Source organism: Vicia villosa, linkage group LG3, assembly GCF_029867415.1.
Source record: "Vicia villosa cultivar HV-30 ecotype Madison, WI linkage group LG3, Vvil1.0, whole genome shotgun sequence".
In the NCBI taxonomy this organism is placed as follows: Eukaryota; Viridiplantae; Streptophyta; class Magnoliopsida; order Fabales; family Fabaceae; genus Vicia; species Vicia villosa.
The window spans coordinates 210,710,821-210,735,026 of record NC_081182.1 but is presented as its reverse complement, the minus strand read 5'-3'; the positions used below and the strand labels follow the sequence as shown (position 1 = coordinate 210,735,026).

At 38.3% G+C, this 24,206-nt stretch overlaps 1 long non-coding RNA gene across 1 annotated transcript; it reads left to right on the top strand.

Annotated features, from left to right (window-relative positions):
* The first annotated feature begins 21,795 nt into the window (after positions 1 to 21,795).
* On the top strand, positions 21,796 to 23,797 carry LOC131657269 (uncharacterized). Its single transcript, XR_009300576.1, has 4 exons — positions 21,796 to 22,107; positions 23,037 to 23,107; positions 23,194 to 23,277; positions 23,470 to 23,797. It is a non-coding gene; the product is annotated as an uncharacterized LOC131657269 (long non-coding RNA).
* Positions 23,798 to 24,206: the final 409 nt, after the last annotated feature.

Here is a 24,206-nt window from a genome sequence, read left to right as displayed (position 1 = left end):
GCCATTGACTTAAGGATCAAGATCCTAGACATATATGGAGATTCAACCCTCGTGATCAACCAAATCAAAGACAAGAGGGAAACTTTCCACCCTGGCTTGATTCCTTACAGAGATTATGCAAGACGTCTGTTGACTTTCTTCAACAAGGTGGAATTGCATCATATACCTCGAGATCAGAATCGAATGGCAGACGCCCTGGCTACTCTATCTTCCATGTTCAAAGTCAGTCACTGGAATGATGTGCCTAAAGTCAGAATTACACGCCTTGAAAGGCCTGCCTATGTGTTTGCAACTGAAGTAGTCATCGATGATAAACCGTGGTTCCACGACATCAAGCGCTTCCTTCAAACTCAAGAGTACCCGCTTGGGGCATCAAACAAAGATAAGAAAACTCTAAGGAGACTTTCTGGCAGTTTCTTCCTGAACGGAGATGTGCTATACAAAAGAAATTTCGACATGGTTTTGCTCAGATGCGTGGATAGACACGAAGCAGACATGTTAATGCATGAAGTGCATGAAGGGTCCTTTGGAACTCATTCAAATGGGCATGCAATGTCCAAAAAGATCTTAAGAGCAGGATACTATTGGTTGACAATGGAATCAGACTGTTACAAACACGTGAAGAGATGTCACAAGTGCCAGATCTATGCAGATAAGATCCATGTGCCACCGACTCTACTCAACGTTCTCTCATCTCCATGGCCTTTCTCCATGTGGGGTATCGACATGATTGGAATGATCGAACCGAAAGCTTCAAACGGTCATCGTTTCATCTTGGTAGCTATTGATTACTTCACCAAATGGGTCGAAGCAGCATCTTACGCCAATGTTACAAGACAAGTGGTTGTGAGGTTTATCAAGAACAACATCATTTGCCGATATGGTGTTCCCAGCAAGATCATTACAGACAATGGTTCGAACTTGAACAACAAAATGATGAAAGAATTATGTGAGGAATTCAAGATTGAGCATCATAACTCTTCTCCTTACAGACCAAAAATGAACGGCGCCGTCGAAGCCGCTAACAAGAACATTAAGAAGATCGTCCAGAAAATGGTCGTCACTTACAAAGACTGGCATGAAATGCTGCCATTTGCTTTACACGGGTATCGTACTTCAGTGCGTACTTCAACAGGGGCAACTCCCTTTTCTCTAGTATACGGCATGGAAGCTGTGCTCCCCGTAGAAGTTGAAATCCCATCAATGAGAGTCCTCATGGAAACTAAGTTATCAGAGGCCGAATGGTGTCAAAGCAGATACGATCAGTTGAACTTAATCGAAGAAAAACGTATGATTGCTCTTTGCCATGGACAGTTATACCAAGCAAGGATGAAACAAGCCTTCAACAAAAAGGTTCGACCTCGTGAATTTCAAGAAGGCGACCTCGTGCTTAAAAAGATCTTGTCTTTTCAACCAGATTCTAGGGGCAAATGGTCTCCTAATTACGAAGGCCCGTATGTTGTCAAAAGAACATTTTCTGGCGGCGCCATGACTCTTGCAACCATGGATGGTGATGAACTCCCACATCCTGTGAATGCTGATGCAGTCAAGAAATACTTTGTCTAAAAAATTACAAAAGAACAGCTCGGTAAGTCGAAAACCCGCAAAGGGCGACTTAGGCAAAAATGAGCGTCTCGGTGGACTGAAAACCCGAAAGGGCGGTCCAGGCAAAAATTAGAGACAAAAAACAGAAAAAATCATCCTGATAGATTGAAAACCTGAAAGGGCAATCTAGGCAAAAATTAGGAATTCATGACAAAGTAACTGCATCAGTCTGTACTTCGTCACCTGAAGAGTCTGTACTTCATCAAAGGATCTTCAATCAAATCATCGCCGATCTGAAGCGACAAGCACAGTTGGAACTCAAAGTTGTTGGGGGGAGTAGTGGTTATTGCTTTCAATGTAGCCTTTTCCGCATAATTACCATTTCCAACTTTTGTAAATACTCCATGGAATCACGCCTTTAGCTGATTTCCATCCTATTAAATAAATTTGAGCCTTGTGCCCATTTGTTTGCAATCTCTAATTTCTTTTAGCTTGCAAAATGACGCTTTAATTATGTTATTCACTTTTGAAACAAAAAAGAAAAAAATAAGTTTTAAATGAATTTACTTCACTTTTCTTTTTCAAAATAAAAGCGAAATTTTCCTTTGAGTTGTGAACAACGGAAGGAACATCAGCAGTCGTCTCCACAGGATGAACAAAAGGATTCTCCCTGAAAAATTGTTGAGACAACAGTGTTCTTGTCCCAGAAAAGGATTCTTGAAGCAATTATCCCTCGAGGTAAAGAAGCTCTTCTATCCCCAGTGAAGAAGCTCTTCTATCCCCAGTGAAGAAGCTCTCCTATCCTCAGTAACGAAGATTTTCCATCTACAGTGAGAAGATTCTTCCATCTCAATAAGAAAATATGTTTGTCTTCCCCAGAGAAGTTGAAAGCATGCAACACCATTCATCACCTGTGTTGTCTACACCGTGTTGAAGAACATTTGCCGAGTATCTGGTTGTATTGCGACGTTGGTCCTTCTCCAGTATATACTTCATTGTCTGTCAGTATTGTCAGTATGCATGCTACATTCATGACATTCATCATTCATACATATTTGCATCATTTATGCATTCTTGCATTTTTCAATAATCGCTTGTTCAGGATATATCTATTCTAAAAAAAAAAAAAAAAAAAAAAAAAAGAAACAAGTATGGGCGTGTCATCTCTCCAAGTAGGTTGTCACCCATAAGCAGAAAAGAACATATTCTTTCTCCAGTTCCCCACTGAGATCATTCCTCGTGGAAGAAGGTTGCTTTAGTCTTCTCCTCTCAAAACGAAGGAGAAAATCCCCAATCGAGTTCTTTCCTCATGGGTACAAAGTCTTGTTTGACCGTTTCTTTCCAATTCATTCTTGGTTAGAACTTTGTCTTTACCCGAGATTCAAATTCCGATTCCTCAAATAGAGTCGTGAAAAAAAAAAAAAAAAAAAAAAACAGACAATAAACAATGGCCTCATCATCTGAGCAGTTTATGTTTCTTTCAAAAAAAAATTCCCTCTCTAGGAAATCAATCATGAAGACCATTTGACGATCAGGGCCTTATTACTGTTCACAAGGCTGAATAACCAGTAATTTCCCTAGCAAAGTCTCCAGAATCATTTTATCACTCGGCTGATAATTGATCATGTCTTCAAAACCACTATCACGAGGCTGGTAGTCGGTAACTTTTTGTTCTGGTTATATTATTAAACATGTCTATCACAAGGCTGATAGTCGGTAATATTAACCGAACCTTTGAAACTCTTTTACCTTGTCAAGTCTATCACCATGCTGATAGTCGGTAATACGGTTTCACACCTTCCACCTTCGCATTATTAAACAAGTCTATCCCCAAGCTGATAGTCGATAATGCCGATAGGTAAGCTTTTCTTACAAAGCTATCATTCCCCGGTGAAGCATACACTTGCTTTCCCGAAAAGACAAAACGGATTCTCTTCCTAAAACGGATTGAGACATCCTTCCCGATCTCTTTTCCCCAGCGGAGTCAGTTCTTGATATTCCCTCGGTAAATATATCCTTGCATCATTCGCAATTTTGGTATCTTAGGTCCAAAATTCGCGTCTTCTGATATTTAAGTCTCTTCCACCCTATCAAAACGAAGATTTTCAATCTTCATGTCTCAGGTTGAAGAAACTTAAATAGGGGCATCTGTCATACCCCAATTTTTGACCTAAGATACCACCTCATATCATTTGCATATGCATCATTTGCATCTCTAACAAATTGCATAGCTGTGTTTGCTACTTGTGCTCAGCAGGGTTTAATCTGGAAATCACTCATCAGTACAATCAACAATCAATTAGGGTTTTGTTCTCCCTTCATCTCAAATGAATCATCTTCATCAACAATCAACATTTGGTCCTCAGAGATTCATTTCAACAAGCTCAACAGCTTTGAATCGACTGAATTAGGGTTTTGACTGAAGATAGCATACTCCTGACTTTTGCTCAGAATTTGACCTAATGGCTTGGGACATGATATCAAGACCTCAAGTGCATCATTTTGACCTAATCCATTGGCTCATAACATCTCCTACACAAAGATTGATCAGGCAGATCCTCAGATCAGGGTTTTGAACTATCAGGGACCAAAATCAGGGATCACATTTGGGAAACCCTAAAAACCCCCAGGAAGTCAATCAAAGGTTTCAATCATCCTCAAATAATCCCTATGACAATATCCCATGGAAATTACATCTCAATTCAAGACCTACAGTCATCAATTTCATCTGGTCGACAATTAGGGTTTTTGACCTAATTCACTGAACAACTGACTTTTTAATCAGGACATGGTGCCATAACTCAAACCATGGCTCAATATCCTCTAATGCTTCAATGTGATCCATTCATACCATTCATTTGATGAGGATAGCCTGTTTCATTGAAAACTCCAGAAACGCGATTCGTCTGAAAAAGTCAACTGTACAAGATCACCATTGACTTTTGGGGAATTTTGGTCAACCATGACTTTTGAAGTTTTTAATCATCAATATATGATATGAGAAGTCATTTGATCAAGAAAAATCAAGAAAATCAATCAAGAATCAAAAAGTCAAAAGTTTGACTTTCATACTTAGAAAAATTTCTAAGTGTTTTTCAATGGTTTTTTCCAAACTTTGAAAGGGAATTTCTCAAAATTTCACCTACAAACTGAAAAAAACTTCCAACATGAAAGTTGTAGATTTTGATCCAATAAACAACTTTGACACATATAAATTTTTTCCATAAGATCAACCATTTAAGAGATATGGTGCTTCAAAGTTGGTACTTTTTGAAAACTTCACTTAAAAACTTCATTTTCTTCAAAGTTCATGGAACTTTTTCACCCATTTCCTTAAGAGACTTGAGGAAACTTTCAACTAGGCTTTTGAAGTATGTAATATGAGCTTTCCAAAATGTCAAAGAGCATGAAAAAATATGGAGTGTAGGTATGGTTTTGAATTATGCATTTAGTGATCATTTTCACTTGAATTTTCACCATTTTTCACTAAGTTTCAAGACTACATGACCTATAATCCAAGCAATGATGCAAAGAGGCAATAATTGAAGAGATATTTTCTGATATGAGATCAGAATGGAAGAGGATAAGAAGCTTGGGATTTAACCATGGTTTAGTAACTTTTAACCATGTGCATTAAATGTAAAGATTCCATTTTATCTTCAAATGCCAAATCACCAGTTCTTGATCAACTTGCAAAGCTTTGTATTCAGAAACCTTGGCCTATAAATAGAGGTCCAAACTTCATTGCAAATCACACCAAAACCTCACAATTATAGGTTTTCTCTCTTCTTTCTTGAATTACAAGTCATGTGTTTCAAAGTGAGGTAGAAAACTCAACCTCCATCTCTTGCAAGTTCTGACCAAAGTGATGCTTCCCACAAACCACAAACATCATATGGGATGTGTTTGATCCATCCATACACCCCAAATCACCCTAAATCTCAGAATCACTCTTCAACCACCATATTTGCATAAAATGAGCCTTAACATATCAATTCTCATACCAGGCCATATCTGTCCAAATTAATCATCTAAACACACTCCATATACTTCGCATGAACTGTTCCAACCATCATACATGATCTGAAACATCAAAATCAACTAGCTTGATCCTCACTTGAGCTAAACTGCAGTTCGGGTACCACAAGGTGATCAAGAGGTTTCCAGTTCATTCCAGGCATTCAAACACATCACATAAGGTCCATTGAAGCTATCCAGATCATCACAAAGCATCTGTAACACCTCCAGGCACGATTTCAATTTCCAGTTTGGCCGTTTTTGAGGTAAGTGCTCATGAACTTCAAACTCCATCATACATGCATCATAAATGAAAAATGAACATACCATCTTGTTTCTGCACCTATGAGGATCATTAACCCTCAATCAATTGCATCATAACATGATCATACACGATTTCACATTGAATTTCAGTTCTAGGGTTCTTCGTGTTCATCAGAAAATTGATAGCCTTAGAGTGAAAATAAATGAAATTAAAGATCACCATCATGTTCCTTATGAAAAACCGAGTGAGATAGACTATCTACTTGATCAAAACAATCCAGTTTCAAAGATTTTCAAAATCAAATGGGGATGGTGTTCTTGGCGCGTTTTTTTGTTCAGAAAATTCAAATTCTTGTTTTTCAATATAACTAAATGGACGCGTGTATGTTACAAGCCACAAGCGTGGCTCAGTTGGCTTTTGTTTTGAGAAATAACCTCCAGGTCGTGGGTTCAACACCCTTAGGGGCCAAAACCTCTTTTTTATCACTTTTTTTCTTATTTTTCTTCACAACTTCACCATTTGTTTTAACCAATCAAATTAACTCATTTTTTATTCATTTTTTAAACACTTCTCATTTAATATATGTATTTTATGAATATCCAAAAAAATCACAAAAAAAGATTTATTTAATATGTTTTTAATTAGGTTTAAAATGATACATTTTTAAGTGTTTTTAATTACTTTAAATATTGTTTTTCATTTAATTTTTAACCTAATCACTTGTAAATATTTTTTGTGATCAAACCCTAATCATTTAGGTCTTAATTAAGCATTAAAATTTGTTTTAACTTAATTAAGTTGACTTTTGTCAAATTCAAATCGTTTTAAGACGAGCGATCGCGATTCTTTTTCAAAACGATAAACCACTTCTATTTGATTAAATCTTTTTAATTGATCAATTGATTTTCAAAACGAAGTGGGGCCTCTCGAATATTAGAGAGTGTAAGTCCCATTTCTTTTCCTTTTGTACAGTTTTTTTCAAAACAATAAAACTTCTTCAAAATAAAATCTTTTCAAACAATTTTCAAATCATTTTCAAAACAACAAAACTTCAAAGAAACTTCAAAACTTTTCAATATATCATGGGCCTCCATGTAGGTATAAGTCCCAAGCCCTTTTGTACATACCCACTCTAGTACATGAAATTAGGTATTTCATTGTACGCCTTTTGTACATATCTCAATCAATTTGTTTTTAACTTTGAATAACAAACCAAAAATGAAGGTTTTCTTTAAATCTTCCCAAAAAATACCATGGGCCTCCATGTAGGTATAAGTCCCAAGCCCCTTTGTAAATACCTGTTTACATAGCTTTGAATAAATTCAAGTGGACCTCTCCCCGAGTGTGAGTCCCGAGCCCTGTGTATACAAATGGAGCATGCTTACAGGTACATTTCCTTCATAAACTCCATTATACACGCACCCTTTGTCATATATAACTGTTCATATAACTGTTCATGTACTTGTGCATATTTGTTTGTACTTGTTCATATTTGTGATTGTGTTATATGCTTGTTCAACTTAGTACAACACTAGGTTCCCCATAGCCTCCTATTGGGCTTCGTGCAAAGAATCTCCCTAGTTTAGGTTAGGACATAGAGTATGGTTTCCCGGTGAAATCGCTCTAAGAGCTCAAACCAACTATACCATGCCTCCCCTTGGGCTTTGTACAAACGAGTGACCCTCCCATAGCCTCCTCTTGGGCTTACAATGCAAGGACCCTGGATTGTCCCTCCCATAGCCTCCTCTTGGGCTTACAATGCAAGGACCCTCGGATAGCCTCCTCTTGGGCTTCGTACAAGGACCCACGGGCTTCTTATAAGCATCCCCAATATCCAAAACAAATACCCTAGGAGATTAGACATTTTTCATCTCTATGCTAGGAGTATCTCTTCTATATCATCACAAACAATCAATCAATCAAAATCAAACTTCTTTTTGCCACAAGGCTGGCTAATCAATCAAACTGTTTTACCACCGTACTGGATGATTAATCAAAGTTTTTGTCACAAGGCTGACTTCATTGAAACTTTTGCCACGAGGCTGGCTGATTAATCAAAACTTTTTGTCACAAGGCTGACTTCATTGAAAGTTTTTGCCACAAGGCTGGTTAAACAAACAAAAATCAAACAGATGTATGTGATGATATAGATTAGATACATCTAGCATTTAGACGACATTTTTCTATTTTCCTTTGCTTCCGCTAGCATAAGTGGGAACTACGATTGCTCTGACTTTCTCAACATCCCTTTGAGAATACGTAGGCACAAGGTCGATCCTTGGCGAGCAAAACAAAACAAAAAAAACCATTCAAACCTTAGCACCCGTAGACCCCGAGCTACAGATGCTCTGATTCCCTCTAAGGGATATGTATGCAGAGGATCGCGATGATCTCTGCGAGCATAATCAAACAAACACCTTAGGTCCCACCTATTTCAACAAGAACCTCTCAATAACATGGAATGAAAAACAAAGCAAAGAAACCTATAGAGTACTATAGATACGTTGGGTGCTAATACCTTCCCTTCGTATAACCAACCCTCTTACCCAAAGATCTCTCCCCCCACTTTTAGGTTATTGCAGCTTTTTTCCTTTTCCTTCTTTGGAAATAATAAAAAGTTTGGTCGGTACAAAAGAAAAATCATTTTTATGAGCACTCGAGCCCAAAGAAGGCATCAGGTGTCTCATCCACAAAAAAGAGGAACAAAACGATTTTTCGCCCGCGACACTACAGAGTTCTTAACACTAAGGGGATTCTCCCTGGTGTTTACCTCTCTTGAGGTCAGAGACAAAGCTCGATCTACAAGTTAGCGGAATATTCTCTAAAGGGCCCTCGTTATCTCTGCATATAGTAATCATTGCATTCACATCGCATCTACAAAAATGCATAGCATTTCCATGAATATGGAGCATTACGCCATGGAAAAATCAAACATGCATCAATGCATAAGCAAAGTTTGTATGTGCTCCAAAAGCACAAGGTAATATATTCCCAGAAGAAGTCTCACATTCTCTCTCTAGAGTGGATTGGATAGGATGTCTTTTTTCGTCAAGATCATTATCTGTGGTTATTTCCCGTTTGTCAAGTTCAATCGTTTGGATGATCCATACTTGGTGTGTGGCAATTCGAATGGTTGTCACTCTTGTAGAATTACACCCCGCCTTTCGGCCTGTGGGATCCATGTAATTCTTATGCTTCGCAAGCATCAATATCTTCCTGAAAGCCCAGTGTTTACTGGCATCACCTGATTGATTCTAGTTGTCACTAGCCTTTCTTTCAGTCAAGCCCAATGGTTATTGGCATCGCCTTCAAAGCCCAATGTTTATTGGCCTCGCCTTCAAAATTCAGTGTTCATAAACATCCCCAATAAAGTCTAGTCGTTACTAGTCTTCTTCAATAAAGTTCAATGATTATTGGCATACCTTTTCAGATCTAGAGTCACCCTTCGGCTGTGTCTCTTTTTGAAGTCTAACTGAGGTTAGCAAAATAGGATCGGTTTCCCCTTCGGCTGGTTACATCCTTTATAGAGTCACCCTTCGGCTGTGTCTCTTTTTGAAGTCTAACTGAGGTTAGCACAATAGGATCGGTTTCCCCTTCGGCTGGTTACATCCTTTATCGAGTCGTCCTTCGATGGTGTCTCTTTTTGAAGTCTAACTGAGGTTAGCAAAATAGGATCGAATTCCCCTTCGGCTGGTTTCATCCTTATCGAGTCACCCTTCGGCTGTGTCTCTTTTTGAAGTCTAACTAAGGTTAGCAAATTAGGATCGGATTCCCCTTCGGCTGGTTTCATCCTTATCGAGTCACCCTTCGGCTGTGTCTCTTTTTGAAGTCTAACTAAGGTTAGCAAATTAGGATCGGATTCCCCTTCGGCTGGTTTCATCCTTTATCGAGTCACCCTTCGGCTGTGTCTCTTTCTGAAGTCTAACTAAGGTTAGCAATCTTTTTCAAAGCCTAACTAAGGTTAGCAATCTTTTTCAAAGCCTAACTAAGGTTAGCAATCTTCTTCAAAGTCTAACTAAGGTTAGCAATCTTCTTCAAAGTCTAACTAAGGTTAGCAATCTTTTTGAAAGTCTAACTAAGGTTAGCGATTTGGTAGAGTCGTCTACGGATGGTTTCTTCATTGTGGAGTCACGCTACGGTTGTGTCTTCTCTTTTTCAAAGTCTAACTAAGGTTAGCAATTCGGTAGAGTCGTCTACGGATGGTTTCTTCCTTGTGGAGTCACCCTACGGTTGTGTCTTCTCTTTTTCAAAGTCTAACTAAGGTTAGCAATTTGGTAGAATCGTCTACGGATGGTTTCTTCCTTGTGGAGTCACGCTACGGTTGTGTCTTCATTTTCAAAGTCTAACTAAGGTTAGCAATTTTGGTAGAGTCGTCTACGGATGGTTTCTTCCTTGTGGAGTCACGCTACGGTTGTGTCTTATCTTTTCAAAGTCTAACTAAGGTTAGCAATCTATTTAAGATCCACCTTCAGCTGGTTTCTCTTGATAACATTCAACACTCTTTGCTGTACCACAGAATGCAAATTTTGACGGTACTTTTGGGTATTCAATCCACTTACACCTCTCATGTCCAGAACTTGTGTCGTTCGTACATTCAGGTTCAAGAAGATTGAATAGGGGCAGCTGTTGCACCCCAAAATTTGCCCATTTATTTATACCCAATTGGCTTTCATATCACATTCATGTACGTACCTCATGTAGGTCATTCATCTAATACATTCATCCATATCACAGTTACTGCTCAAGAAAATTGACAAAAAGAGGCTGAGGTTAGGGAAATTCTTGGTTAAGAAGAATCAGATATGAGGTCTTATTGAAGAGGATCATTTCCATTGGCATACTCCTAAAATCAGGGTTTCATCCTCTCCGAGTCAAAGCTCTGGTTAAAAGATACAAATTTCAGGTTCATCAGGGTTTTCAAATTGAGGTTTTGACCAAAGTCAACCCTGTCGACTTTTTGGTCAAAATTTAATCAGGAGATGATTTTGAGTATGAAATATGGTTGCCTTGAAGGAATATCATTCGTTAGAGTTTCTTTGGTTGAAAATTGATTGAGAATTGGGTCAGAAACTGATTAATCGGGAAAGTCATCTAGAATCGGAAAAATCAGGAAAAAATGACTTTTTAGTCAAAATCAGGGTCGATATTCAAATATTGACTTTTTGGTGGAAAATCGGTCAAAGAAAAGTCAAAGAAACAAATAAAATCAAGAAATTACCAAAATTGCCAAATTTGGAAAGTTGGTTGAAATGTGAAATGCCAAAAATAGAAATTTCCACACTTAGTGAAATTTCTGGAATATTGAGATTGGTTGACCAGTTCACTTCGCAGCCTGATTACACGTGGATTTAGGAATTATTTCAGAAAATGCTCAACATCAATATTGTTCATCTCATGGAGATGAACAACTTTTTAGTTGCGTGTTTTTCCATTTGGAACATGGTTCGTGATTTATAGAGATGCAAAGTCTGAAGATTCTCACTGAATCAAGTCAAGCTGCCAGACAAGTTGTCACACTAGCGCAAGCATTTGCTCAAACATGTAGTGTGCCATTTTTCAATTGAGTTTCAGGAAATTCTAAAGATCTTTTTAAGGAATTATTGAGGTCTCTATCTTCCTTGCCATGTCTTCTTCCCAATGGGCTATTGGTTGTGTTGATTGAATACGTGTTGATCAAAATATAAAGGTCCAAAGTCGCCTCCTCACCAAGTCATGTGCTGCGAAGGACATGGTCCAAGATCCCAAGGCATGCGTGTGCATTCCACCAAACAGGTGGCGGGCCAAATGAAAAGCTAATTTTAGAGAGATAAAAGCATTATGTGAAGTCGATTCCAATGTCTACTTATTCTCCCCCATGTCCTCTATATTTTGAATATAAACTTGCAATAATTGAGGACCTGTGGTGGAAGATATGAGCATGCAAAGTGAGCCATTGGTAAGCTGCATGTAGCATGGAGAAGATGGAGTCACGCGCGCAGGTAATTGGCAGGGACATGTCATCATGTTGCAAGCCAATTTTGAATGGGTTACAAGGGTCTCCTCTCAAAGCTTTCAATATCAAACTTTTTTCTATCTAATGCCCTCTTCGTATTGATTGTTAGTCCGAATCAATTGGTGGCCTATGGTGCAAAATATAGCGACCTGAAGTGGACTACCTGAACCCACTCATCAAGAACACCGACACGACATGGCTGTAGCACGGCATCAGACAAGACCATCATTCAAAAAAAACATTCCAATAACCAATACTATTCAATCGTGTTTCCTCACTACAACGAAACCGATTTCGAGTTATTTGGTAATGCGAAGAAAGAGTTATGCATGCATGTACCAAAAGTAATGCATGAACTTAAGGCATAGTGATTCAAATAGATCCTAGTTTGGTGCAAAGGCTTCACATGAAAGATGTTGCAGTGTGATTATTAAGCATCAGAGGCATAACGTTGCATTATTCCATTGGGTCATGAAAAGTCAGCATGCACGAAAGAAAAAATCCTTGCCACACGTGCTTCAAACTTATGCATTTAGTTTGGAAGGGCAACAGAATCTACTGCATGCTCCTCACAATCCACCCTACACTATACACACCCATATATAAAGATTCACTTCACTCTTTCAAGGGAGGCTCTCACTTTCATTTCCTCAATCTTCACACTCACTCTCATTCTCTTCTCACTCTCCCATTCTCTCTCATTCGTTGTTCTCTCTCTTTCTCTCTCTAGTTTGTTACAACCTCACAACAGACTTCAATCACCATCACAACAACACACTACCTTCACCTTCATCATCCATCATCTCGAGGTCCTCTCTCCATTATTGCAACATCACCATCACTCTCTCGATTCACCACGACAATCACCATAGCCTCATTTTCCTCGGTTTCTTTCTCCTATCATCACCAAGATTTAGCTCAGTCATCTCCATAGTCGTTGCTGAACCATTTTCACGCTTCATCATCATGCAAGAACTACCACCATCATCATCTTTATCTTCATATAATCATCAGTGAGTCAACACATCCTCAAGATTTTCTCGAAGGTTCAAGAGCAGTAGAGTTTTCTGGAGATCGCGACGTTTCGACGGCAGGTAAGTTCTCTTGATTCTTGCTCAGCATCGTAGCTAAAACGTACTAAGTTCATGCGCATATTGTATTCGATTTCAGATTCTTGAATTTAGACTCAGTTTGTGTGAAACAGTGAGTACCTGAACATTTGAATGGTGCGTATGAATTCTATATCTCATGAGGATTATTGTGGTGTGCTTAAGCTTGTGGTCTTGTTGCGTTTGTTTGAGTTAGGGTTTCGTAAGTGCTTTCGGTTTGAATGTTAGAGGGAGAGTTAGAGAAAACCGAGTTCAGATCTGGACTCTATGATGAATTTCGAGTGGGACGGTGTTTTCCTTTAACTTTTTTCCGGATATATTTGCCTCCGGCACCGCCGTAGAAGGCGTTTCATCCCGTCGGAGAAGAAGAGTTTCATGAGGGAGACGGCACTGTTCACGTGGCTCTTCACGTTATAACTTCATGATAAGGGACGTGAGTTGTTGGCTCGTGATTGGCCGGTTTAGCACTTTTGTCATTTAGTGATCTTAATGATGCTTGACCCATTGATATGTTGTGCATGACTTTTCTCTATGTCACATTTTTAATGCTGAGACTGTGAATATAATGCATATGCTAAATAATAAAAATAAAAAGGGTGATGGTATAATGTGATATGGGCTACGTTTAGACCATTGGATTTAGCATACCTGCTTTCTGCACCCCCTCTTGCCTGGGCCTTAGCGCCATATAACTAGATTTCAGTTCAGTCTCTTTTTCTACTACACCCCATCCTTAGGCAGATTTAGTATTTTGTTTCAAATTGTTTCCTCTTCAACTTTCGCTTGTTAAATCTGTTTTGGTTCAAATAAAAAATCCATAAAAATATGTTTTAGATAGTTTTATGTGTGTACATAATTTTGGTATTTTTTATAGATTTTTAGAAATTAGTTTGCTATTTTTAATAAATCATTTGCTTTGGTATGTTCATGTTTCTTTTGTTTTTGATAGATTTTGCAAATTAATTTCGTTTAGTACCTTAGGATCAGAATTTAATCACCAATTTTTGTAGGGCCACTGTAGACTAATCCATGATATTGTTTGTAAAAAATGAATTCCTAATTCTTTGTTTTGATTGGTATTTGGTTAGTTTCGTTTAACTCGACTAACATGCGTTTCTAATAGATAATTGTGACGTTTGTGCCCTCAAATTGAAATGCATTCATGCAATAATGTTGGTTCCTTTTTGTACATATAATTAGGGATGTTTAGAGGTCCTAAGACCTGGAGTTGAATTTTTTTAAGTCATGTTTTCTTATTTTACTTGATTTTTCTTTCTTACATGTAAATAACTTGCTTTTGGCTAACGATTGTATCAAAACTTGTCCAAATGACCTATAATTTTGTATGTAACTTTGTGACTTGATTCCATGATTGTTTAGACACCTATTAGAGGTTATTAGCTACTGACTTCCATCATTTGATTACATTTTTCTAACTTCATTCACCATTTGAACTTTCTAACTAGTTTTGTCCTAGTTTTGTCTAGTTTTTGTTAGAACTTTGCGTTGTTTCAAGCTAATTGACTAACATAGATTGGTACAAAGCCTTAGACCTATAAATGATATAATATGCTACTGACCTCAAATTTAGTTCATGTTTTCATTCGCTTTTTGTTTTGATTAATCGATGTTTGTTCACTAATTGTTAAGTAACGATTTAGGCGATACTTTGGTAACTTCTTGTGAATATTTTCGTGTGATGCCATGATGCTTTTGTGTTTGATTTAGGACACTAATTTCTTTGGTTTGCTACTGCCCTAGGGCTTTCTTCTCTCTTTCTCATGCTTTGCCTCTTCATTCACACTTTGATTGTTGTTAGTTTAAGAGGCGACGATTGTTTGTTCTTCCTCCACCTTTTGTGGATTATTTTCTCTTGGGATTCATTGTGTGTAGTCTCTCTTAGGAGTAGACTTGGTTAGGGACTTCATTAAGTCACCCACCTTGCTTGTTGCTTTTTCTTATCTCTTACTATATGCTTACCATGTTCCCTTAGGGTGGTGACTTCAATCTTCATTAAGATTAGTCACATAGAACAACTTAGGTTGTAGTCTATGCATGATAACATAGGTAGAGATCCCTTATCCTTGACCTTAGGGCCATTTGTAGATTAGAATAACTTAGATTAGAGAATAGGTTAGTTCCCCTTTGTTCATTCTTTTTTTCTTTTTCAACTTTAAAACACTAATAAATAAAAGAGGTGAATCACATTAAGAAAGTGATAGAGAAATGAGTGGGATTCATTCCCTAATCTGTTTCTCAATCACTTAGTGGCATAGAAATGAGTGGGATTCATTCCCTAATCTGTTTCTCGGTCACTACTTAATGGGAGAGAAATGAGTGGGATTCATTCCCTAATCTGTTTCTCAAACATTAATTAATGGGATAGAAATGAGTGGGATTCATTCCCTAATCTGTTTCTTGAACATTATATAATGGGATGGAAGTGAGTGGGATTCATTCCCTAATCTGCTTCTCGATCATTATACATTTTATGTGATTCTAATCGCAAAGTAAATCCCCTTAAAAAATACTCAACCAAAAACACTTAAAACATTTAATAAAGGCTCGAATTAAAACAAAGTGACGAAGTGGTGCGAAACCTTGTATTGGGTTTTATTCATCATGTAGTTACATAAAAAACACAAACCCAAGTTCACTCTTTTGCCTTGTTAGGCGCCTAAGAACAAGTTAAGTCCTTTCCAATTAGGCGTATAAGTCTCCAAAGGTCGAGCATCGTGGATTGTGACCTTAACCGCTGTTCAACTAAAAAACACAAAACAAATGGAAACTATGGAGCCGAACTACGGTCGTTCTGATTCCTGAAAGGGATACGTAGGCATTGGGTCGCGGGGCCTAAGCGAACACACTTGTAAATAATTCCTTCTTTTCCCCGTGTTTCTTTTTCATTCATTTGCATTTAGGTTTTAGACATTAGACACCCTTTAGATAGAAACAAACATAGGTGGATACCATCGAGTACGATGGGCGTGAGGGGTGCTAACACCTTCCCCTTGCGTAACCGACTCCCGTGCCCTGTTCTCTGGTCAAAAGACCTTGTCCTTGTTTCGAGTTAGGTTTTCTGATATTCCTTTCCCGCGATGGGATAAATATATTAGTGGCGACTCTGATTCCATTTTTCGCGGTAGCGACAGATGCAAAGGGTGCTTTTTAAACCTTCCCTTTGTATAACTTACCCCCCGAATTCAAATCTTTTGAAAAGGTCTTTTCCTGTTCTTTTAGCCTTTCCTAAAATTGGACAAAATAAAAGTCGGTGGCGACTCTTGCTATCCGCGACATTTTCGATTATAAAGTCAGTTCACCGTATTACTGAGCTGGTGCCTCTGCTGGGGATAAATTTCGATAAAAGAGGGTTACCTTAAAAGTTTAGGATTCACCTTAAATGTTTTCTATGGTTTTATTTGTTTGCTTTAATTTTGCAGGGCTGTTTTGGGTATTTTGCTGTGTGAAAGATCCTAACCCGGATCTGAGTACCTTAAGTATATGGCATGAGATCAAGGAGACTGCACAGCATATACTGATGCGGTTGATCTGATGGCCATCGTTAGTGTGACACATTGGTTTGTCCTGTTGTTCCTTGGGATCCGACCTGAAGAAATGCTTGGCTGCCGCGTGGTGTCATTAAGCACTAATTTGCCCTTAGAACCTTAGTCGAACTTGACTTTGGCCTATTAGAAAGTAGCGAGATGGCTGACTTTGGTTCCGACTGAAGTTGGTTGGTACTCGAAGCTACACTCATATGGACTGGACTTTCAGGACCTTTTCGGTTGGCGATTCGATTGCCGAACTGAGATAAGCGCCTTCGAGAAAGGTCAATGATATGAGCTCCCTAGAACCCGATCTTTATATAGGATAGGTTGAACCAACTTAACTTCAGGGGGGAGGGTACTTACCTACGAACTTCATGCAAGCCTCTGAACCTAAGGCACTGGTGTGACTTGTTTGCGTTTGCTACTAACCTTTGTTTCCTTGCAGGTTTTGTTAAAGGACTTGTTTGCCCTCACTATTCCATGCTATGCCTAATGAGCTGCAATCGCATAACATACTAACCTTTGTTTCCTTGCAGGTTTGGTTAAAGGACTTTTTTGCCCTTATTATCTCACGCAGTTCCTAATGAACTGCATTCGCATAACATCATGACATCATGACATCATAAGCATAACATGATTTTACTAACCCCTTCAAGGATATTAGGGATTTAGGGCGCATAATTTCAGGTACTCTTATCAAGGACTAAATTCCTATCAAGGGGCAAGAGGATTTACTTTCCTCTGGCCACATACCTTCCAATTCAAAGACACAATACCTATCAAGGGGCAAGAGGATTTATTTTCCTCTAGTCATATGCTTTCAAATTCAAAAGTACAAGTATCCCGAATCAGAGGCGATGACCCACTCGATATGGTGAGTTTGATTCTCAAAGGAGGATGTTCAAAGACAAAGATAAAGATTCTTCAGACAAAGCAATGACCGATCATTTCCTAATGTCGCAAACTAAATTTCCTAAAGATCCTTGAAAATATTGCATCTACATCCATAACATCGCATAACAGGTTTCTACCATAGGATTCTCATCCTTCCTCGCTGTTTATTTCAGCATCATGGATCTCGAGCAATCAGTCAGAAATCTTTAGGCTCAGAATAACCAGTTCCAAGAGATGATCCTTAACTTGGCCAAAGGGCAAGAAGAATTAAAGACACTTCTGATCGAGAAAAAGAAGAATCAACACAAGCTTCAAGGTAGTAGAGATAATCAGAAATACAAACCTAAGCGATCATTTACTCCACTATACATACCGCTGTCTAAAGCTCTACAACAATTGCTCAATCAGAACGTGATAACTCTATTGCCTCCATATTCATTTCCTACTAATCCTACTCCTGGGTATAAGTACCATGCGAGATGTGCTTATCATTCGAATAGTCCTGGTCATGATACAGAAGATCGTTGGAAATTGAAGCGTAAGATCCAAGAATTAACCGATGATAAAAATCACTGATTCCAATTCACCCGAGGGACCTCATACGACTGATGTTGCGCATAACCTGAAAGGCCTTAATGAACGCAACCAATTTGTGGGGGCAGTTCTGATCTCTACACCATTTCTACAATAATGACGAAAGCCATACATATCTAAGCGTCAATTCACCAAGATCAATATGTCATTGGCTCAAGCGTTACAACATTTGTTGAAGATCAGATTGATTACTCTAAGTGATACTCCTAAGAATTCTAACACCTCCACTCCTGGCTAAAAACTCAATGCAAGGTGCGCGCACCATTCCAACAGTCCTGGACATTACATAAACAATTGCTGGACGTTGAAGAATAAGATTCAAGATCTAATCAATGATGGAGGAATCAAATTCAAACCTCCTGAAACTTCTGTGGTGATCACCACTCCTATGCCTAGTCATGACAAGACTGATTGACGTCTAGACGGACGAACTTTAGGATCATTGGATTTACTTTCATTTGCAAGTCTCTTTTCTGTTTGTTTAAACATTTGAATTATGATAGACATTATCTGTTTTAATAATCATCATCAGTGCATTGCATATGCTTGTCTTGAATTAACTATTTCGCTATCACTCATTTTTAAATTATGTCTTTACTTTGCATATGTTTTGTGATATTCAACTCCTGCTAAAGTTGTATACCTTTTGAGGGAGGATGACGAAAATGATACCGTAACTTCATACAATATGCTTTTGAACGGACTATGCTGACGATGTACAGGAATTGTTTCAATTCCTAAACAGTGGAGATATAAGGATGTTATTCCCTCGTCAACCCTTTTGAGCCTAAGAAGTAGAAATTACTTTCTTGTACTAATTAAAACCCTTGATCATAACCTGGGGCATGGTAGTTCTCAGTTAATTTGGTTGTGCATTCTATTTTAGGAGAATCATTCAGTACATATTTCAACAAAGATTTCAATCACAAGCGTTCATCCGCACACATCAAAGAAGTGTTGGAAATGTCAATTAAAAGACAATGACGGTTCATCAATCATCAAACAAGGCAGTCAATATCTTTCAAAAAGAAAAAAAGTGAAAAAAATATATACAAAGAAAAGCCTGCTAAGTCAAAAATCAAAAAGAAGACTTAGGCAAAAATCAAGGCGTCCCGCTGACTGTAAGCTCAAAAGAGACAGTTCAGGAAAAGGTTAGGGATATCAAAAAGATGAAAGAAAAGAAGTCAATAAATTCCTGAACAACACAATGTTGTGACTACCAAAAGGAAGAAGTGATTGCCATCTCAAAAAGTTCTCTTTGTTTGTGAACCATCATCAATATCAAAGATGCAAATCCAAAAGTCTCTTGGAACCTGAATGCATAAGTTGAAATTAACTGAGTTTAGGACTGAAGGTCATCACGAAGAGGGGTGGGTACAATCAAATTTTGAGCCTTTATCTTTTGTTTCTTAAACCGTGAACCAAGCCACATTACAACCCTTGAAAGCCCTAATTGAAGCATGGTTAGTTCGAAAGCATGTTGTCACCAAAAAGGTATCCTGACTCCTTAAGGTTTACCACAAATGCCGAGTTGATATCACGTTTTTACAAACATCACATTGTTACAGATGTCATGTTTTTACAAATATCATGCTTTTCACATCTTCTGTTTAAATGCTTTCAAAAATTAAGACAAACGTATGCATTGCATCTCATGAATCCATTATTAAACATATTCTGCTACATAATTTCAAATTTTAGCATCAGAATAAATTTGCACAAGGTGTGACTAATGACCCAAAGTTATCCCGACCAACACAGATTACTCCAAGAAGCAGTGTCTCCTACATATACCAGGGGCATGGTACGTTTTGCTCAAGTAATCTGGGGAAATTAAGTCAAGATGCGAAGAATCTCTCAAATGCCAAAAAAAACAAAGACGTACATCCCAAGTGGGTTTCAAACTATTTCCCGATCAATCTGGGGCAATCGAGTCAAGATTCTGAGAATCTCTCATGGATGTTCGAACAATCAGGGGCATGCATCCAAGTATATCTAAAGCTACTCCCCAATCAACATGGGACATTGTCTTGAGCCTATGATTATTGGGGGCATATCTCCCATATTGTACATCTCACAAAGTCCTCGCGAGGAAAATCTTTCCAAAGTTCCTGCCAACTGGGGAAAATCTACGCAAGTCCAGCTCGACATCTTGATTAATACTCAGTGGCGTGTCCTGAATCAAGTAGTAAGTTACTATGATACTAGGAGAAACTTTCAAGACACCCACATTTCCCCACAGAGCCAGGTTCATAAGATCATATCCCCACAAAGTAATCATTAAGAAAATATCTTCAAAAGTTCTCGTCCCGACAAAGACATGGCTCCCCAACAGAGTTTACATCTTCAACACTGTCATTTCTCCAACACTTTGCTCTTCTCCAAACATGGCTTATTAATGTCTTTATCCCCAATCCGGGTACATCAGGTTACTGATCATCCCCAAGCAGAAATCATAAATCCCCAGCTAAGCATCTTCAAGATAGGATCAAACATCAAAGTTACAATGACATGGAGATCCACCTTCTCAATCAAGATGTGTCAAATAGCGCAAATCATAGTCATACGTCATAAATCATAAACATATTCATACAATTGCATACATGTTCGTACATAATACATAATGCATCGCGACAAGTGCGTACATAACATGCAAGGTTCTCATTTATTTTGAGAATCCCATCACATAAACGCATTACATGCATCATGACATGGCATAAAAAAAAACTAACTTTACCTTTTTCAGGTTACCGCTGCAGTCAAATAAACATTTTCAAAACCTTTGGATCTAAGTCGATACCTTGGACGGTTCCTTAATGATCTACCTTTGGATCTAAGTCGATACCTTGGACGCTTCCTTAATGATCTACCTTTGGATCTAAGTCGATACCTTGGACGGTTCCTTAATGATCTACCTTTGGATCTAAGTCGATACCTTGGACGGTTCCTTAATGATCTACCTTTGGATCTAAGTCGATACCTTGGACGGTTCCTTAATGATCTACCTTTGGATCTAAGTCGATACCTTGGACGGTTCCTTAATGATCTACCTTCATATCTAAGTCGATACCTTGGACAGTTCCTTAATGATCTACCTTTGGATTTAAGTCGATACCTCGGACAGTTCCTTAATGATCTACCTTCAGATTTAAGTCGATACCTTGGACGGTTCCTTAAATAATCTACCTTCAGATCTAAGTCGATACCTTGGACGGTTCCTTAATGATCTACCATTCAAAATCTAAAAGCGGTAACCTCAGACGGTTCCGTAACGGTCAACGCTCAGAGATCTAATTCCATCATCACGAACGATGTGGACACGATCAACTGTTTCTAAAGTCTAATTCAGCTACTACGAACGGTGCTGACACGACAAGAGATCTAATTCTATCATCACGAACAGCAAACAACTACTTCTCAAACACTTCAAACATAATCTAATGCATGCTCAACTGGATGGCATCTTTAAGCCCATCCCCATCATACACCTGGATGACATTTTCAAACCCATCTCCGATAAAGGTCCCTTCATCATCAGCTAGGGCAAATTTCTTGGATATTCTAGTGTCACTACGCCAAATTTGGCTTTTAGCAGCACCCCTACGAAAGCGCTTTTAGGAAAAGCGCTGGCATAGGCTTCGCTAAAGACAAAATTAAAAAACACGCTAAAAAAGCGCTCTAATAGTGGGGGGGTATGAAAGCGCTTTTAAGAAGCGCTCTGGTAGGGGGGGTTGTGAGAGCGCTTTTCAAAAGCGCTCTGGTAGGTGGGGGGTACGAAAGCGCTTTACAAAAGCGCTCTGGTAGGTGGGGGGAACGTGGGGGGAACGAAAGCGCTTTTCAAAAGCGCTCTGGTAGGGGTGTTTAATGAGAGCGCTTTTTGTCAAAAGCGCTGGTATAGACCAGGCTATGAGAGCGCTTTTCAGAAGCCCTTTAGTAGCCTTTATTACTAAAAATTAAAAACCAAAACACGCGTTACTGTTTCTCATTTCTCTCTTTCGTTTTCTGCAGAACCCTTCCGTCCACCACTGTTCTTCATCCACAAACCCTCACTGCACGCGAAACCCTTCCGTCCACCACCATCGGCAACCACCGTCGGCGTCCCTCCGTCGGCTTCTCCTCCGTCACTCGTTTTATCCACCGCCGGTGAGTTTTAGGTTTAATTTTCAGTGAAAATTTTATTTGGTATCAAAGATTGAACTTCTGCCTGCAACTTGTTTGATGAAATGCCTGAAAGAAATGATTTGAGTTGATAATTGATGAAATGCCACAATCCTTAGTAGGTATTTTTAAATTCTAAGTTGATTTACTTCCGCTTTTCATGATTCAAAAATCCATGGTTTTTTGGCTGTAGTGTTGATAAAATTCTGAAGTTACTGAATACAAAATAGACTTGCCACTGTTTATCACAAAATTTTGGCATTTCATCAAACAATAGTAACATAGTACGGCTAAACTTGCACCATGAGTATCACAAAATTTTGGCATTTCATCAAACAATAGTATCACAAGTGTAGCTTATTAATGTATTAGAATGAGACTTTTCTATTAGAATTGAGTTAACCAAATCTTTGTGCCATCTTCAAATCTTTGTCTCTGGTTTCTACTTTAAAATATATATTATATACTTTTATTTATATATAATAACTCTATGATATATATGTTGTGTGTGTATGAGATTGAGAGTGATGGTATATATATATTGTACAATAAATTGGCTTGTTCAAGGATGCCAAGTACTGTAAAGTATGAGAATGACAGCACATAGAGAAATTAAATAATAAATAATATATAATAATAGTAATAATATATACCTTATGAGAGTTGAATTAATGAGGAAGAGAGAAGGTAAAGAATGAAACAAGAGTGAGTTAATGTATATAGACAAGGATGATTCATAAGGTTTGCTTTTGAGCAAAAAGTTTTATAGCTTCGTGTTAGTAGTGGTGTATTTAATTAACTGCATCGTGTGTCTTGTGTTAGTAGTGTTAGTAGTGGTGTATTTAATTAACTGCATCATGAGCTATTCACCCATTCTTATTATAATCATACATTGAATTGAATTTCTTGTATAGGTCTGACTGGATTGATAACTTTGGATCTCTTTGGAGCTCGTATCATTGACTCTGGTACTACATATTTAGGAGTATGTACACACATCAAACTATTGTTGATTTCCTTTGTTCAATCGATTTTGTCTTGGTGGTTACTAACTTTGTGAATTTGCTATAGGGGTAACTTGTGTATAGTGAAAGTTTGATCGTTTCCCAGCCTAGTTCGACGTTTGGCGTTTTCTTGAGTTCGGTAACATCCGAGGTAAATTTCTTTCTCAAATTACTGGTATTATGATGAATTTGTCTGAAATTGTGTGATTATATATGTTACGTTTTATTGCTTCGGATTCATTCCGTTTATACTTTGCGTTTTGACAGAAACACATTAGTTTTATGTGTTTAGAGAGTTAATATAGGAGGTACTTACTAACTTTGTGAATTGAATTCGCCATAGGGGTTACTTGTGAAGAGTGGAAGTTTGACCGTTGTTGTTTAGCTTAATTAAGACATGGATAAGACATGGATGAATTCAAACCGATTGTCGAAAGAGTACGAGAAAGGGGTATGGGAATTTGTTGAGTTTGCGGTTGCGAACTCCAAAGACCCGCTTCGAATGCCGTGTCCTTGCTTGGGTTGCTGTTATGCCGGGGGTAAGGTTGACGGGAATCAGTTGGGATCTCATTTACTACGGTTTGGAATTGATAGAAGTTATACATGTTGGACAATGCATGGTGAGAAAAGTACCGGGAATGCTGGGTCGAGGTGTAATAGGAAGTATGCTTCAAACGACGATTGCACAGACACACAAACCATTCTACATCTTCAGGTTTAAGAAGATTGAACAGGGGCAGCTGTCATACTCCAAAATTTGCCCATCATATTTCATTCCACCTGACTTTCAAATGCTCAAAAATCTCCAATTAGTCAAAGCTCACTCTTCTCCTAAGCACAAGATCCAAAATTAGGGTTTTTGATTTAATCAAGGAATTTGAATTTCTGACACCTCAAGTGGATTCCATGGTCTCTCATATGATTTAAAGTATCCCCATGACAAATTTCAGGTCTCAATTCAAAAGATTGATCGTTCAATTGCTCAGAAAGTCAACAATTGACTGGTTTGACTTAAAAGTCAACTGTGGTCAAAGTACAGTCAAAACTCTTGATTTTTGTAAAAGTCAAACTAACTTTGAC